The following is an 18,703-nucleotide window of genomic DNA, read 5'->3' on the forward strand; positions in this document are numbered from 1 at the left end:
TTTAAATTAAGTTTAAGTAAAATGAGATTTGATTGGTGTGATGTGTATTGATGATGGTATAAAAATGAGACAGTTTTTTAACACTTTGTTCTGATGAAGAACTAATTCTTGGGCTGAAAGCGCTAAACCAGTGGATTAAAGTTAATTTTGTGTGATATAATGCTCCATCATCACTTGTGGTTTTCTTTTTATTTTACCAAAGTTACACAAAGTGTGAGACAAGTCTGCAATTTTCTTTGAAAAAAAACCCCTTGAAAACTACACAAGATAAAAAAAAAGTAAGAGGCAAAGTAGCTTTACTAAATATCTCACAGATAAGACTGGTGATTTAAAAGCTTTTCTCTTCTTGAAGGATGTTAACATCTATATCATTATTGAAATCAGGTTTAAAGATACAAAATGTGTAACAAACTCCAGCGAATGTCTCCTTTTATTGCTGGAGATCTGATGGAAGAGATAATGTGTCAGTTTTGTAAAAAAAAAATTTAAAAGTCAGAAGCTAAGAAAGCAACTCAGGTCTACAAATTATTTACACAGTAATAAAAATCACTGAGACCGAAAATAATAATTTAGTAACCCATACTAAACACTGTGTCTTCAAAGCAACACAGATAAACTCCAGGATATAAAAATCAGTGAAAATATAACTATTTTCTATAACAAGAACTACATATTTACTGAGAGTGCAAAATATTCGATAACAAGCAAATACACCCAAATACTAATTTATTTTACTACTCAAAATAATTTGGAACAAACAGGATAAAATCAGCTACGGAAGGCAATATCTTCGATATTACATTAACAAACCTAGGATCCTACTGCTCCCAACATATAACACCCTCTGTAATTAACATATAGTCATATCACACTTTAATTTATTTCATATTTATGAACTAGGAAAGCACACTGGACACAACTGATTTTTCACAGACAACCTAGGATTACCATCTGGTTAAGTAACTTTAATGGAGGTGGAAGTAGTCAAGGCCGATACATATATATATATATATATATATATATATAGTTCCTATTAGAACGACAAAAATGTATTTTGCCGAAAGCGTTTTCATTGACACATAAAGAGCGAACAGGCAAAACAGCGAAGCGGTTGTTCAGTGAATTCTTTCCCTGGGAAAGAAGTCTCTTGACCACTTGGTTGCTTTTCCGTGTTCTGCACTGTAGTGTGGTCCCTTGTCCGGTACAGCTCCCAAGCATGAATGTGCAACAGTTACTGACCTTAGGGTTACGGTGCGGATTAAGGTAAGTGCATATGTTTTAAAATGTTTACTTTTTTTTCCGTTAGATGTATGGTTGGGTTACATGCATATGTGTTTTCAGCTGTTTACTGTTTGTTTGGGGGGGTACAATTAGGGTTAAGGTACGTGTGTATGTGTTTGGAAGCGTTTACTGTTTTTTTTTTTTTTGGTTGTAACAGCGATTTCTTTCCCTAGGAAAGAAATCGCTGTTCTTAGGTGTCGACATTTTCAGCTTTCGCTGAAAAAGGGTCGATGAAACATAGTTCACTGTTTTAAGCATTCAATGTTTTAATATAGACCCTATATATATATATAGAGAGAGAGAGAGAGAGAGAGAAAGAGGGCTCCACTAAGTAGCTTAACAGCTCAGAAACTCAGTCCTTAGCACTAATTGACAGACATCTTATAATCTAAGAGTAAAATGAAGCCCATTCGTAAATACATTTTTCTTAGGTTTTACCAAAAGAAACTGTGACACTGTAAATTATAAGGTTATGTAGCAAAATAAATGTGTTAGAAATAATCAATGAGTTCTATATTATTAAATTCTGCATTTAGCAACATATATTGGTAAGACATAAATATAAACATATATTCCAAGAAAAAATTAAGTCACAAAATTAACAAGGTATACAAAAGTAAAAAGGGTTTACTGTAGTCATTAAAATAAGTCTGTACTTCATATGGTACAGAAACAACTCATCTTAATAAAAACTTTACAGTTCTAAATGCAAACTAAGCTTGATTTCAAATGTTAAACTCAATAATAAGTTATAATTTACATTAGAAAACAAAGGAAAATATTTTAAGCATCAATTAACAATGTTTTATAAATACATACACATACGTATGCACACACACACACATACATACGCATGCACGCATACAGAAAAGAACTGCAAACTTCATAATAAATAAAGGCATATACCACAGTGCTACATAAAAACACAGAAAGAGATTTTATATAACTAGATGTTTGGTACATGTTGTCAAAAATAATATTACAAACACAGTTTCCATGTAACCAGACAACAAACTTGATGATTTATAATACAGAATCAATGACAGCATAACTAAACTCAGATCAGTCATTTTAAATAAAATATTAGCATGGAGCTGTATCTCTGATCTATGTCAGAAGGCTGTACAGGTACCATTTCAAGGGGGGCATCTCACATCAGGTTTAATTCTCATCAGCCTGACCGATATTCTACATAAAAATGAGGACAAAGAGCCATAATGAAATGTATCTAAAATGATACACAGAACCCACTTTGTTAGAAACCAAACAGTATAGGTTTAACTGCAGCTCTGGTCTTTTGAACCTTGAAGCATTCTTTGAAGAGAGAACAAACGCACTTAAACTAATACTGAGAGTACATATCTTTATCATGATTTTGCTAAAACAAGGTTCTACAAAACAGAATAAATGATGCATTAAATGCATTACACATGAATCCATGCCTAGCTAAATGGGCAAAACAAAAGGTATGACACAAAATGTATTAAGTCCACGGGGTGGGGGGGGGGGTTAGTAATCTATTCTGATGGTTGTATTCTATAGGGTTCTCTGCTGGGTTGATTTCTTTTTTATCTGTTCTTATCAGATATAAAAAGTGGATATGGCTTCTGGATAATCAAGTATGGTTATGACTGCAACTCTGATAACACAATTCCTTCAATACAAAAGATACTGAAGTTCTGCAAGATGGTCTATAAAATACATATGTGGTGCAACTAGTTGTGGTTTCAAATTTGTTGACTATTTATTTACTTTCTTGCTTACTTACATATGTTAACTACAGATGCCCAAATGGGTATATCCAGTTTGTACAGAGTCCCAGTAAGAAACCCTCCAAATAAATTAAAACATAAACTCAAATATTTGCATGAGCTAGCGTATGTATGCATTTATTTATTTATTTAATTTACTTATGTACTTAACATTTGTTGACTAGGAAAGTCAGATCAGGACAGAGCCTATTTTCAGCGGAAGCCCAGGGAGAAACGCTCCAGATGCATGTCTTTGGAATGTGGGAGGAAACTGGAGTAACTGGAGGAAACCCATATGAACTCAGGAAGGACATGCAGACTCAGCACAGAAAGCATGCCAGTCGAGAATCGAACCAAAGAACCTCTTACTGTGAGACGACAACATTAACAGCTGCACCACTGCACTGCCCATTTATTTTGCTCTGGTCCTTATATTTTATCATTAAACTTACTGCCTCATTTGTTCCTCAAAGAAAGAGTCATGTGGCTCATTCGCTCATAGGGAGTAGTGTCATCAGCAATGAGGAAGAACAGGATTTTCTCTTTAGCCTTAACTCTACTAGCCACAGAATGCTTCCCGTCATCCAAAAGGCTGGCATGAAACAGGCCTGTGCAAGACATGCCACTCCTCAGTGTGACATGATCAGCTGGTCATAGCCAGCTTGTAAAAAAAGCCCCTCCATGTGGTCCTCTAGTCTACACCTGGGATTCTACTACGAAGATTGTGCCATGAACACAAGCCAATTCCCTCCTTCTCTTCCAGAGAGGGAAGCAGGCTTAGCATCATCATTCCTCTCCTTCCTCTAGCTAGCTCAAACAGGTGCCTGTGGTGGTAAATGGGTTACCTGGGTCACAGTCAGGGCCTTATCCTTCTACATCAGACTTGGGGAGATACACTATTATTTGTGTGCACAAGTAAACTGAGGATATATAGATCTATTGAAGTTATTGGCACTATTTTAGTTTTGGCATGTACCTCACTAGACACCTACAACAACTGGAGAGGCCGCAAAAATACCTCACAAAGAGGATCTTAGGCCTTAAACACTTGTTTTATATGGACAGACTCAAAAAACTCCAACTATTCTTTGTTTCATATTGCCTACTTAGAGGCAATCTCTGCTTGACTTACAAAGCCATGTCTGACCCAGCTCTGTTAGAAATGCTACATCTAAAGAAATCCCAATCCCTCTGCACTACACGCTCCAGAGACCTCAACCTCCTTACCACAATCAACAGAACAAGCTGGAGGGAGAGGTTATATCTCAGAGACTGCCCATGCTACGGAAAAAACTTCCCATACATGTCAAGCAGAGCGCCTCACTGGCCCTCTTTAAGAGAAATCTTGATGAGGGGATGGGAAATAGAAAATTCACCCCGAAGATCACTCCAGTGGCTCTACTTGACAAAGCCACTGGGAACTAAGGTCGGGTGGCATGATGCCAGGGTAATCCTATGGGCTAGGCATGTAAAGGCTCCAGGGCCATTAGCCTAGCACACACCTATGAACCTACTGTAATTTATTTTTGTTTCTAGTAAACAGGTGACAATATACATACATATGAAATATAAATTTTGCTGCAATGGGTGCCCCTGTGTCATGGCTTGGATTTGTACATACCAAAGGTGGAACTGTATTCAGTGATGGGTCTCAGAAGTGAATTAAGTAGACAACAGGGCCTAAAGTTGTTTTCAAACCATAGCTCCCCCCACTTTTTTAAATCATGCACACATGCTCATGTTTGTTTGTTTGGATTCACCTTCCAGATTTAAGATCATATCAGCTGTCACCATTGCACTCCATCAGTTCCAGCACCCATTAACTACAGCCACTTGACTGTATACGCCTCAAATGTCTGATTATAGTGAAAAGAGTAGCCACAGTAAAGTATTTCAACTTACTTTACAAAAATGAACAACAGTCCTGCAAACCTAGACTACTGACTGTTCAAGTTAATCATGGTAGCATGAATCTGTTATTCCTATCCAGAGACAGCCTCCATACCAAACAATTGCAACACCATTATTGACTATGTCTCCCTCAAATGTCTGATAGCGATGAAAATAAGACTTATTTCATACAAATGTATACTATCCCTGCAAAGCCATAATGTTTAAACTGAACAAACAAGAGGGTAAGTTACTTTCATCCACAGACAGTCCCCAACCTGATCCAAAGGTTACAGGCCACTTTACTGTGGACACCTCACATGACTGAGACAAAAAGACAATAATTCTCAACTTCTTAACACAAGAATCAAGGACAAAGACACAAAATAATAAGTAACAAAGGCCCAGAATCAAAAACAGATGTACAAAGAAAGTGGCTAGAATAACATTTGTTGTTTTGCAATATCATGTACTTTCTGAAGGATATGAAGTCCAAAACTGAAATCTATGTCATTATTTTGTGGCTACAATCCTCAATGATTTTCCAGAAACAACAACTTTTTGTTAAGGAACAGAACAAACATATGTTCACAATTAGGGGTGTTCTGCAAAAACAAGGACAGCTGAAAGTTATGAGATTTCACCTTAGTTCCACATAAACTACACATAAATAATATCTCTTCTTTCAGTGCAATACATGCAAATTCATAAATTAACCACAGTGCAATATTCTAAGGTCTATAGTGCAATACTCTAATGTTCACAGTGCAATACTCAAATGGCTCTTTCTGTGCAAGGATCAATGCAATGTCTTAACCAAGTACCTGTGTAATACTAAAGTCTCATGCAAATAAGTGTTCAGTTTGAAAAGTGTTAAAGTGTGTTTCTAATTATGTGCAATGTTAGTCTGTCTACCTGCATGTCTGTGATGTAATAGCTAGGTGTTACATGTGTAAATGTCTGTGAAAATAGTCTATATATTGTCAGCATTTTGAGTCTGAAGACATGGAATTTCATTCAGTTTTTGCACTTGTGTTATTTGTGAATGACAACAAAGTTTACTTGGACTGCAGGCATATATTTTAAAATATTAGTACTATTAACTTGAGAAGATGCAAGAGAATAAAAATATTAATTACCCTACGTGTTCTGAAGTATAAGAAGTCTACATCTCTAATTATTACTATTATTTATTAAGTGTAATATACAACTTTTCTCCCCAAAGCTTCATTTTTAGCAAGGATTAGGAAGGACAGAGCAAAAAAATGTTGAGCCCAAATCAGGGTCAGTTAGTTTTACTTATTTGATTCTGGATAAATGACAGCAGGCCAGAGATCAGTTTCACTGGAGCCTTGGAGAGAAAAACCTCCAGCTAACCAGTACATAAAAGAAGAAGTGATATAGTAATATAGTATATAAGCCTTGCATTTGCGAGAAGCAGTTCTTTGTGCAGTGACAGTTACTTGTGACTTGTGCCTTGTATATATGCAGTCACCAGAAGTTGAAATTTCCCTATAAAAATTACCTCAGAACATTCCCTCAGTCCCATGGTACATATAAGGCAACTAGTTTACATGGTGAGCAGTATTTACATTTAATTATGACTAATTAGGTTTACCTTACCTTATTATATTATAGCACCCAGGACTACTGCTGCTCAGAAAGCATATGGTTTAGTGCTGGGCAGCATTGCTGGTTAGGTTAGCTACAGATTACACCAAATAAGCACTCCTTCTCATCTGGCTACAAATACTCTCCACTCCTATCCTTTCAAGTACACATTAGGACCTGCAAACATGAATGGACACTTTCCTGCTATCTCTGCATCCAGTTTGGTGGACATAGGCATCCTGAGGCAATGCAACAATTGCCTTATGTACACTGACAACCACTTAATTCTCGAACAGATAAATACAGTATATGAGACAGGCAGTTACACATAGACACTGGAAGCGAGACTCTCACATACCGACACTAAAAGCAACAAACAGGATGTCAGCGACACACACACACAACACTAACCACACCCGCAAAGGACCACACACACAGACACACATATGCAGAGGTGCTCACATGTAACTTAACCAAACCTCAAAGGCCCCTCAGGCACTTTCCCCAGAAACTCCGCATGCACACAAAATAGAAGTTATGCCCTTACCATAACGTTCCATGTGGAGTGTTCATCTCGCCTTTGTTCTTACACATGGGTTTGGAGCCGATCCTCGGCTCCGTGTCGGCCGCTTGCAAGCTCTGCATCGAGAAGAAGCTCGAGATCACCTAATACCCACAATCCCCCTCTGCCTTTACCTCAGATCTAGTTTGCAAGCAAACCAGCCATAGAGAGCACACTCATACCAAAATTTACATAATCATAGGATCATCTATATACATATATACATAGATATATATATACACAAGTGTATCAGACAATACAACTATTGCAACTGCAGAAGGAGAATACTCCAGACCAGGCACCAAATTGAACGTTCTTCCTAAGGGTGGGAAGGGTGGGAATGTAAGAACAAAGGCGAGATGAACACTCCACATGGAACGTTATGGTAAGGACATAACTTCTATATGTGAGAGTGTTCAATCTCGCCTTTGTTCTTACACATGGGTAGCGTCCCTAGCTCCATGATCCTGAGGAACTCACGGGAGAACGTTCTTGAGCACAGTGGAACCAAAGGTTGCCCTATCCCTAGAAACCCTGTCCACTTTGTAATGAGAGATAAATGTATGCGGTTTAGCCCAAGTAGCAGCTGCACAAATCGTGCCTAATGGTAAGCGAGCTGCATGAGCTAAGGATGTAGACACTGATCTCGTAGAATGTCCTTTAGGTTTGACCGATAAGGTTTGATTAGAAGCCTCATAAACGTGTGTGATACAATCAGTTAGCCATTTGGAAAGAGTTCGTTTAGTAACTGCTACACCCTTCCTGCTGTCAGCAAAGGCTACAAACAGTTGATCAGATTTCCTGTGATCTTTTGTTCTATCCAAATAAAACCTGAGTTGTCTATGGACATCCAATTTGTGCAACATATACTCTAACTTATTAGTGTGATTTTTGAAAAAGGTGGGTAATTCAATGGACTGATTAATATTATTAGTAGAGCAAACTTTGGGGAGAAAGGATGGATTAGTGCGAAGGGATACTCTGTCAGAGTGGAAAATTAAATAAGGGTGTTTAATAGAAAGAGCCTGAAGTTCAGACACTCACCTAGCGGATGTAATGGCCACCAGGAATAGAGTTTTCCACGATAAAAATTTCAATGGGCAAACTGAGGCTGGCTCAAAAGGGGGCAACATCAATTTAGAAAGTAAGAGGTTCAGATTCCAAGGTGATGTAGGAGTTCTAACTGGTGGTCTGATATGAAAGGATCCTTTTAAAAAAGCCTTACAAAGTCTGTGAGCCATAACAGGCGCACCACATTCTTCCACATGAAAGTTAGAAATGGCAGCCAATTGCACTCTTAAAGTGGCAGGAGAAGCTCCTTCATGGAACAATTCTGTCAAAAACTCCAAGATCTTGTTCAACGGAGCTATAACAGGGTCCAAATGATGTGAATTAGCCCAGAAGACAAAACGCTTCCATTTACTGGTGTAGGTTTTTGTAGTGGAAGCTTTATGAGAAGCCCCTAATATATTCTGAACTGCCGGCGTAAGGGAATCAGACCTGGCTAGAAAGGGAAGCGGAGCAGCCAAGCTGCTAGATGGAGTGATTCGAGTGATGGGTGAGGAACTCCTGACGAGTGAGTCAGTAGATCTGGCTCTGGGTCCAGCATCCAAGGTCCCTGAATGCGGTGATGCAATAGAAAGGGGAACCAAATTTGACGAGGCCAGAATGGGGCAATGAGGATTATCGTCCTCTGAAGGTTGTTGGCTTTCTGCAGAAACTTTGCAATCAGGGGAAAGGGAGGAAAAGCATACAGGAGACCCGGGGGCCAATCGTGCACCAGCGCATCCCTGGGGACTTCCCCTGGAGGGGGTAATAGGGCAAAGTAGCTCCTGCATTTGGCGTTCATTGGAGACGCAAACAGATCGCAGGAAGACTGGCCCCACTTGCGAAATATCGTGTTCGCAATTGACTGTTTGAGGGACCACTCGTGAGGCAACAGTATTGCTCTGCTGAGCCTGTCGGCTATGACGTTGGATGACCCCGGGATGTGCGTTGCGATCAGAAAGCGACCCGTGGACTCCGCCCATTGCCAAATTCTCATGGCCTCTCTGCATAGTTGATAAGACCTGGTTCCCCCTTGCTTGTTTATGTACCAGACTACAGACATGTTGTCTGTCTGAACTGCAATAGTCCCTAGAGGAAGAAGGGGAGCAAAGTGTTGCAACGCTAAAAACACTGCCCTCAACTCCAGAACATTGATGTGCAGATTGTACTCCAGATTGGTCCATTTGCCTTGGACTGTCTGTCCCTGAAAGATGCCCCCCCACCCTATCAGGGAAGCGTCCGTGGTTATCGTCGCTGACGGTGTGGGTAGCACAAATGGTCTTCCGCTGGAAAGGTTTCAAGTCTGAAGCCACCAAGTTAGGTGTGATTTGCATGTGTTTGTAATCAGAATTTCGTGTGTCAGAGGTAGCTGTTGGAACGACCATTGTGCAAACAGCAGCCATTGTAGAACTCTCATGTGCAGTCTTCCCAATGGTATCGCAATGAGAGAAGCTGCCATGAGACCCAAGACCTTTAGAACCAGCTTTGCCGGGGATTTTTTGGTCGACAGAAGGATAGAAATGTTGTTTTGAAGTGCGACTATCCTTTCTAGAGGAAGCCTTAGAATTAAATGATGCGTATCTAATTCCGCTCCTATGAATAAGATATGCTGTGATGGCTGTAGTAAAGATTTTTCGAAATTTACGGAAATTCCAAGGTGAATACAAAGTTGTAGGGTGTAATCCCTGGCCTGTATCAGTTGACGCCGGGTGGTGGCAGACAGGAGCCAGTCGTCCAGATACGGAAACACCTGGAATCCTAGGCGTCTCAGATGAGATGCTACCACTGCCATGCATTTGGTGAAAACCCTGGGGGCTGAGGTCAGACCAAAGGGCAGGGCTCGAAACTGGTAGTGACTGGCTCCCAGCCGGAAGCGCAAATGATCCCTGGACGCCCTGGCCATTTTGATGTGGTAGTATGCGTCCTTCAGATCTATTGAGCACATCCAGTCGTCCTTCTGTAGAAATGGAAGGATCGATTGAAGCGTGACCATTCGGAACTTTTCCTTCTTGACAAAGGTGTTGAGGTTGCTTAGGTCCAGAATCGGCCTCCAGTCCCCTGTCTTCTTTGGAACTAAAAAGAACCTTGAGTAAGTTCCGAATCCTATTTGGTCCGCTGGGACTGGTTGGATGACTCTTTTTCTAGCAGCTTTGAAATTTCTATAGCTGCTGGGTCTCGCAGATGGGGCGGTACATCTGGGAGTTTTCTTTGGAATGGGGTGGATAGGAATGGTATTCTGTAACCTCTGGTAACAACGCTTTTACCCAGTTGTCTGTAGTAATGTTTTGCCAGGCCTGAGGGTATAAAGCTAGCGACCCCCGACTGCCTCCAGAGCAGGACAGTCGGGCCTCCTCTCAGGAGTGCTGGAAAGGTTTTCCAGGGGGGATATCCCTGTCACCTTGGTTTTGCGGACCCCCTCTGCCGCCAGGGTGGCGTCTTCCACCTCTGCTCCCTCCTCTGCCTCTAGAGGGGGCATCACCCTGTGTGCCTGGGAAAGATCCTTGGGGTTTTCGAAACCACATTTTCCCACCACGTTGCCCTTTGGGGTACGGTCTGGAAGGGGTGGAAAAACGGACTCCGACAGCAGACAGAGTCTTTCCCTCCTGTTCACACCGGGTAAGGGTCTCCTTTACTTTGGGGCCAAAAAGTGTGGCAACATCAAATGGGGCGTTAGTAAAGGAAGACTTGAAGGCTTCCACAAATGAACATAAGCGCATCCAGGATTGCCTGCGAAGAGCAATCGCTGAAGCTGCTGCCCTACTCGTTCCTTCGGCTGCGTATGATATCAGCCTCAAGGATGAGTTAAATAGAAGTTATGTTCTTACCATAACGTTCCATGTTAGTTGTCTTCTTCTCGCCTTCTTCTTGCTGGATGGGTTCGGAGCCGACCTCGGCTCCGACTCCGCCACTCTAAAAGCTCGAGAGTTGGTTCCACCGGCTCGAGGCTCCCCTTATATCCCACAATGCTAGGCGAGAGTTACCTCAGATCTCGTTTGTAAGCTAACCCCAGCTTATAATAGTTACAGAATAACTCTAAACAGATTCCACCTCTAACAACAGGGAGAAAGAAGGGTGACCTACATCCTGATTCAGGAGATATGCAAGCAGCATATATCTAAGAAAGAGGTGGTAGAAAGAGAGGTCACAATCACAACTCCTCTAGGTCTGTCCAGGCCAGGGGGAAGGAGGGTGGGACGCAAGAAGGCCTGAAGAAGACAACTAACATGGAACGTTATGGTAAGAACATAACTTCTATATGTTAAGTTGTCTATCTCGCCTTCATTCTTGCTGGATGGGACCGCGTCCCTAGCACCTTGTCCCAGGTGGCCTAACGGAACAGACTCCTGAGAACAGTGGAACCAAAGTTAGCTCTATGCCTAGAAGCTAAATCCAACTTATAATGAGAAATGAAAGTGTGAGGAGTAGCCCAAGTAGCCGCTGCACAAATGGTGCCAATAGGCAGTCTGTCTTGGAAGGCTAAGGAAGTAGCCAAAGCTCTTGTAGAATGGGCCTTAGGTTTATTAGGCAGCTTTTGGTGTCTAATCTCATAAACGAGGGTAATCAGAGATGTAAGCCATCTAGATAATGATACCTTTGAAACTGAAAGTCCCTTTCTGCCTTCTGCATAGGAGACAAACAGTTGATCAGATTTTCTGAATTGTTTTGTTCTATCCAAATAGTACCTCAACTGACGATGAACATCTAGCCAGTGTAATTTTTGTTCAGACCTATTGGAATATTCTGGAAAAAGACAGGAGGTCAATGCTTTGATTTAGATTTGACGTTGAGACTACCTTAGGTAAAAAGGACGGGTTGGTTCGTAGGATACCCTGTCCTTATGGAACAATAGATAAGGAGGTCGACAGCTGAGTGCATGAAGTTCTGAGACTCTTCTAGCTGAAGTAATAGCTACCAGAAAGAGAGTCTTCCATGATAGCAATTTTAAAGAACAGGATGCTGCAGGTTCGAAAGGGGGTAGAATCAAAGAAGTAAGAACTAAATTTAGGTCCCAAGGAGAAGGAGGATTTCTTATAGGAGGTCTGAGAAGAAAAACTCCTTTCAAAAAGGCTTTGCAAAGCTTGTGGGACATTAAGGCAGACTCAGAAATACCCACATGAAAGTTAGAGATAGCTGCCAATTGAACTTTAAGAGTAGAAGGGATGAACCTGCATGGAAGAGTTCAGCTAGAAATTCAAGGACTATTTGGATGGAAGCAGTGAAAGGATCTATGTCCCTTCCTTGAGCCCAAAATGTGAAACGTTTCCACTTACTCAAGTAAATCTTCCTAGTGGAAGATTTATGGGAAGCTATCAAAATATCTCGAACAGAGTGAGATAATTGAGGAAGCCTGGCTAAGGTTGGAACTGGAGGAACCAAGCAGTGAGGTTCAGAGAGGGAGGGAGCGATGTAACTGACCCGATTGATGGATCAAAAGGTCTGGAACTAGGTCCAGATGCCAAGGTCGCTCCAGTAGAAATTGATGTAGAAAGGGGAACCACACCTGTCGAGGCCAGTAAGGAGCAATGAGGATCAACGAGGCCTTCTGAGCGACAGCTTTCTGTATCACTTGAGAGATTAGTGGGAAGGGAGGAAATGCATACAGAAGTCCCCGGGGCCAAACTTGGACTAGAGCGTCTCTGCTGGGTTGGCCTGGTAAAGGGAATAGGGTGAAATAATGTCTGCACTTGCTGTTTTGGGGAGTAGCAAAAAGATCGCAGCAAGGCTGACCCCACTTGAGAAAAATCTCTCTCACAACAGAGTCTTTCAGAGACCACTTGTGAGGCATGAGGATAGCTCTGCTCAATTTGTCCGCTATTTGATTGGACTTCCCGGGGATGTGCGTTGCTATCAGAAAACGCTGAGAAGAAATCGCCCATTGCCACAATCTGAGTGCTTCTCGACACAGCGGGTAGGACCTGGTTCCGCCTTGTTTGTTGATGTACCACACTACAGACATATTGTCTGTCTGGATTGCAATCGCTCCCAAGGGGAGAGAGTCTTGAAGGGCTTGCAACGCTAAAAGCACTGCTCTCATCTCCAGAACATTTATGTGCAAGTGGCATTCGTCTGGTTGCCATGTGCCCTGGACCGTCCTGCCCTGATAATGCCCCCCCCACCCGATCAGGGAGGCGTCCGTTGTCAGAGTAGCAACCGGAGGGGGAGGAACAAAGGGTCTTCCCAATCAGAGCTGAGGGGAAGACATCCACCACGTGAGATGATTTCTGCACGCCTGCGTGATCATAATGGTGTGGGACATTGGAAGTTGCTGGTATGACCATTGTGTAAAGAGCATCCATTGAAGGATTCGCATGTGGAATCTGGCTAATGGAAGCAGAGGTATGGCAGCCGCCATAATTCCCAACACTTTCAGAACTAACCTGGCTTTGATTCTGTTGTTGTTGAAAAGGAGTGAGACCAGTCTGTGTATGTCTGTTATTCTCTGATCTGTTAGTCTCAGACATGTCTACTGTGTCTAGATTTGCCTATGTAGGTAATAGTACGACAAGGCGACAAAACAGACTTTTCGCAATTTATTGAAATGCCTAACTTTGACAAATGCGAAAAGTGTAATCCCTGGCCATCAGAAGGAGATGCTTGGTGGGAGCTGTGAGGAGCCAGTCGTCCAAATATGGAAACACCTGGAATCCTTGTCGTCTCAGGTGAGAAGCTACCACTGCCATGCATTTGGTAAACACCGGGGCAGTGGTGAGACCAAAGGGCAGGGCCCTGAATTGAAAATGACTGGTTCCCAGCCTAAAGCGGAGGAAACTTCTGGAGCGTCTGTTCATTTTTATGTGATAGTACGCATCCTGAAGGTCTATAGAGCACATCCAGTTTCCTTTTCCCAATAGGGGAAGGATGGACTGCAGCGTGACCATCCGAAATCTTGTTTTCTTGACTGATCTGTTCAAGATACTGAGATCCAAAATTGGTCTCCAGTCCCCTGTTTTCTTTGGAACTAAAAAGAACCTTGAGTAGATTCTGGATCCTTGCTGGTCTGCTGGAACTGGCTGAATTGCTCTTTTTGCAAGCAGTTTTGAAATTTTCAAAACCGCTAGATCCCTTTGCGCGGGTGGAACATCTGGAAGGGATTTTTTTGATTGTTTCGGAATGCGAAGAAAGGGGATAGAATAGCCTTCGGAAATGATAGACTGTACCCATTTGTCTTGAGTGAGGGATAGCCAGGCTTTTGGGTACAGTGACAACCTTCCCCCGACTGCCTCCGAAGGTGGGCAGTCGGGCAACACCTCAGGGATGCTGAAAGGGCTTATCAGAGAAGGCTTCTCGATTGCCCTGGTTCTGCGGAGCCCCCCTGCCATTGTTATTCCCGCCTCTGCCTCTGGCGGGGTAACGACTTTGTGCGTCAGGCGAAGTCCCTTGATTTTGTTTATGGAACCACATTTTCCCACTTTTCTGGCCTTTGGGGTAAGGCCTAGAAGGAGTAGAAAAACGGACTCCGACGGCAGAAAGAGTCTTGCCATCAGTCTCGCACCTAGTCAAGGTTACTTTCACTTGAGGACCAAAGAGAGATGATCCATCAAACGGGGAGTTAGTGAAAGACGTCTTGAAGGGGTCCACAAAATTGCATAGCCGCATCCAGGCATGCCTACGTAAGGCCACACCTGTCCCTGCGGTCCTACTCGCTCCATCAGCCGCATAAGAAAGGAGGCGCATGGAGGAGTTGGCTATGGAGTTAAGGGTAGCCAGCTGAGTGTTCATTTTATCTTGAAACCCCGCAGCTGTAGGGTCCTTCAACATGTCACTCGCTTCTTTAATCAAGTCCCTTTGAAGACGAGTGAAATGGCACAGGTAGTTCAGCGAACGCATAGTAAATGTCGCTGATGAAAACATCCGCTTCCCGTACCTGTCCATGGACCTAGATTCCTTGTTAGGTGGATGGACAGGTACTGAAGGATCAGCTAGTTCCTTCTTAGTGGCAGCAGCTACCACCATAGCATCCACAGAAACTCCTTTTGTTAAGAACTGCTTGTCTGCTGGTGCCGTTATGAATTTGGAGGGTCTCCTGGGAGTGGGTCCACTGAATCAGGAGCCGTCCATGCCTTTTTAGCAACCACCTGCATGAGGGGGTCAAAGGGGGGGGACACCCAGGAGGTGGAAGGGCGAGAGCCAAACGCCTCAAGATATACAGATTCATCCTCCGAAGGGTTAAGGGCTGGCCAATTTCCCTCTGCTTCAGGATCTCTAGAATGTCTGCAAAAGAGACATCTTCAGAAGGGGAACGGGGGGAACCCTCGGAATCATCTAAATCTGTATCAGATGTGATTGACTCAGGTGAGTCAATGTGTTTCCTCTTACACTTCCTCATCCGAGGGGCTCTTCTGCCAAGTCAGGAGAGGCCTCGAAGAGGATGAGATCCCACAGGGATTCCTGAGGAGCTGGCTCTCTGCGGTCCGGGATGAGGGAGTGAGTCGACTTGACCTGAGGCACCGTAGAGGGGGGGGGGCGGACGGCGCCGACTGTGGGGTAGAGCCAGGCTCTAACACACTCCGCATGACCTCGAAAGCACCCCTGTCAGGCAAAGCCAGAGGTCCCCGCTCCGAGAAGCTGAGAACCCCTCGGCACCGACAGTGATGGCTCGAGGCCGATGTCGGAGCCGAACTCACCAGCGCCCGAAGCTCCGAGAGAAAGCGGGTCGGACAAGGGTCCGATGCCACTCACCCCTCGAGCCGACGAGGGAAGTCCGGCCAAGATTCTTCCAAGGAAGAAATCGGAGCCGGCAGCGGGCCGAAGACAATTGTATCGGCTCCGACGCTATCACAGTCTCTGTTCCGACACGACCCGGCTCCGAGCTCAAGAGAGTCGAAGGAGGAATATATTGATGGACAGGGGCAGGCATCGACTGATGAGTCGGGCTCTGAAGCATCTGGGCCAGTGCCTCGGACTTAAGAAGTCGACTCACTACCCTCTGAAGGTCATGATCCGACAGCCTCGATGACCTAGAGGAGTGAGATCTTTGGCTCCATTCAGACAGCAGGGAGATCCTGGAGCCGAATGAACGGAGCCAAGGGATGGTGACCTGGACCTCTTCCTAGTTGTCGGCTCCGAAGGTCTGGTCGGAGCCGACACGGGAATTTCTAATACCTCGGCTCCAGCCGAGCCGAGGAACCACAGAAACTGTGGACTGAGACTCATCGGCTCCAGCCGGAGCCGATGTAGGCAGAGGTTTAGAAGCCTTAGGTCTCGGCTCAGTTGTCGGAGCCGAAGACCTAGATGCCTTGGAGGGCTTCCCTGAAGACACAGTAAGGGAATCCTCTGGCTTGAGTAAGCCTCTTAAAATTAACTTATTTTTTCTTTCCTGCAGGACCCTGGGGCTGAAGCCATGGCAAACAGCACAGGAGTCCTGCAGGTGCAAAGGTCCCAGACAGTAGACACAAGAAGTGTGAGCGTCTGTCAGAGACATTTTCTGACAGCACGCATCACACTTCTTGAATCCGGAGACCTTTGCTTCTTTAGACATCTCAAAGGTGAAATCACACACCCAGTCACAAACACACTGATTACACCCTGTCTAGTTAAACTTAAAATAAAACAAGTAGCTAGTGTTTTAGAATAAGAAAAAATAACACACACACTCCACTAGGGAAAGAAAAGGGCCTGTAGGCCCAGGGAAGAACTTAAAGTTCTTGTGGGGAAAAACAGGAATTTTTAAGAAAGGGGATAAGAATTCCTCTAAACTAAGGGAAATAAGTATAAATATTAAAATTAAAGGGGTTTTAATACACTAACTTTACAAAAAAGTCACTTACCAAGAACCGGTAGAAAACCAACACCTCGATCGCTGTAGCGGCAAACGAGATCTGAGGTAACTCTCGCCTAGCACTGTGGGATATAAGGGGAGCCTCGAGCCGGTGGAACCAACTCTCGAGCTTTTAGAGTGGCCGAGTCGGAGCCGAGGTTGGCTCCGAACCCATCCAGCAAGAATGAAGGCGAGATAGACAACTTAACATCAATGGATGTAAGGGTATTTAGATGTGCTGTAACTTTCTCTGAGACCGCAGCATCTGTAGTACCCTGGAGGGTATCTCCCAGCTCTTTGACTAGATCCCTCTGTAAACGTGTAAAATGGGTCAAATAGTTCAGGGATCGCATAGAAAAAGCTGCTGAACTAAAAATGCGCTTCCCGTATCTGTCCATAGTCCTAGAATCTTTGTTAGGCGGATGGACAGATGAGGAAGATTCCGACATCTCCTTTTTCGTGGCCGCTGCCACCACCATGGCGTCCACTGGAACTCCTTTTGTGAGGTAAGCTTTGTCTTGGGGTGCAGTGATGTACTTATTAGGCTTCCTAGGGACCAGTTCCACCGTGTCAGGTGTCTCCCACGCCCTTCGAGCAATCAACTCCATTAACTCATCGAAGGGCGGAGTGACCCAGGAGGAGGAAGGGCGAGCACCAAATGCCTTCAGCAAGACTGACTCATCCTCAGAAGGGGGGAGGGACTGCCAATCACCTCTCTGCTTCAGGATCTCCAAGATGTCAGAAAAGGAGACATCTTCTGAAGGTGACTTTGGGGACCCTTCTGACTCATCCAAGTCAGTATCGGATGTCAAAGATTTTTGTGGAGAATCTAAGTGTCTCCTCTTACACAATCTTTTCCTAGGGACCTCTTCGGGGGGAGCATCCGAAGAAGCCTCAGAGGAAGAGGGGGCACCCTCTAGGGGTGGCTGAGACACCGGTGCTCGACGCTTGGATGTGGCCGTTGGTGCAGAGGAAGATAACGGTCCTTTATGGGGAGGAGAGGCTGCTTCTACTGATGTGGTTGTCTGGGTAGACAACACCTTCCTCATGAGATCGAAGGCCCCCGGGTCCCAAGTCGAGGAATCTCCCGGTTCCGAAGAAATGGGAAGAATCCTCGAGACAGGCACCGAAGGCATCGACCCTGAGGACGGAGCCGAATCGATTCGCGCCGAGGCCCCGAGAGGAAGAGTCGGAACCGAAACGTCGGTTCGACTCTCGGCCCCGGAACCAAGGATGGATCGTCGGCTCCGAGACTCCGCTACCGGATCCGACGGAGTCGAGGTGAAAGGAGCCGACCGAGAAAAGGACGGTTCTGGCACCGAGGGTTCCACAATCAGTAGATCAACCTCTTCCGGCTCCAAAGACTGGATAGGTCTCGGAGGAGGAAGGGATGGAGATAATGGAAGGCCTTCAAGTTTCGACACCAATTGGGTGGAAACCGAGATAAGTTTGGATAGGGCCGAATGTTCCAATAATTTCTGCACCACACGGTCCACATCGATGTCGGAAAGCTTAGAAGAACCGGTCGAAGGAACCGAAGACGGAGCCGACCTCAACAGTGTCGGGGGGGGGGGGGCTCCATCACCAGTTCCAAGACTCGAGGCTCGGAAACTGACAACAGTTGAACACTCGGCCCCGAAATCTGTGGAACCGGTGATCTAACTTTAGTCGAAGAGCTCGGAGCCGATGACTTGGGCTCCGACGTCTTCGTTTACTTGGAGGACTTGGATGCCTGGTCAGAAGCATCCAGAGCCTCCTGAAAGGAAGGTTTTAACAAACCCCTATCCATTAGTTTCCTGCGCC

At 44.3% G+C, this 18,703-nt stretch overlaps 1 protein-coding gene across 2 annotated transcripts in view; it reads right to left on the bottom strand.

Moving 5' to 3' along the window:
- The window catches only part of ATP9B (ATPase phospholipid transporting 9B (putative)), a 4,837,291-nt gene that overhangs the window by 493,853 nt on the left and 4,324,735 nt on the right, over positions 1-18,703 (bottom strand). The window lies entirely within an intron of this gene.

The sequence above is a fragment of the Protopterus annectens genome, chromosome 3.part1 (assembly GCF_019279795.1).
Source record: "Protopterus annectens isolate FY-2018-M chromosome 3.part1, PAN1.0, whole genome shotgun sequence".
Taxonomy (NCBI): domain Eukaryota; kingdom Metazoa; phylum Chordata; order Ceratodontiformes; family Protopteridae; genus Protopterus; species Protopterus annectens.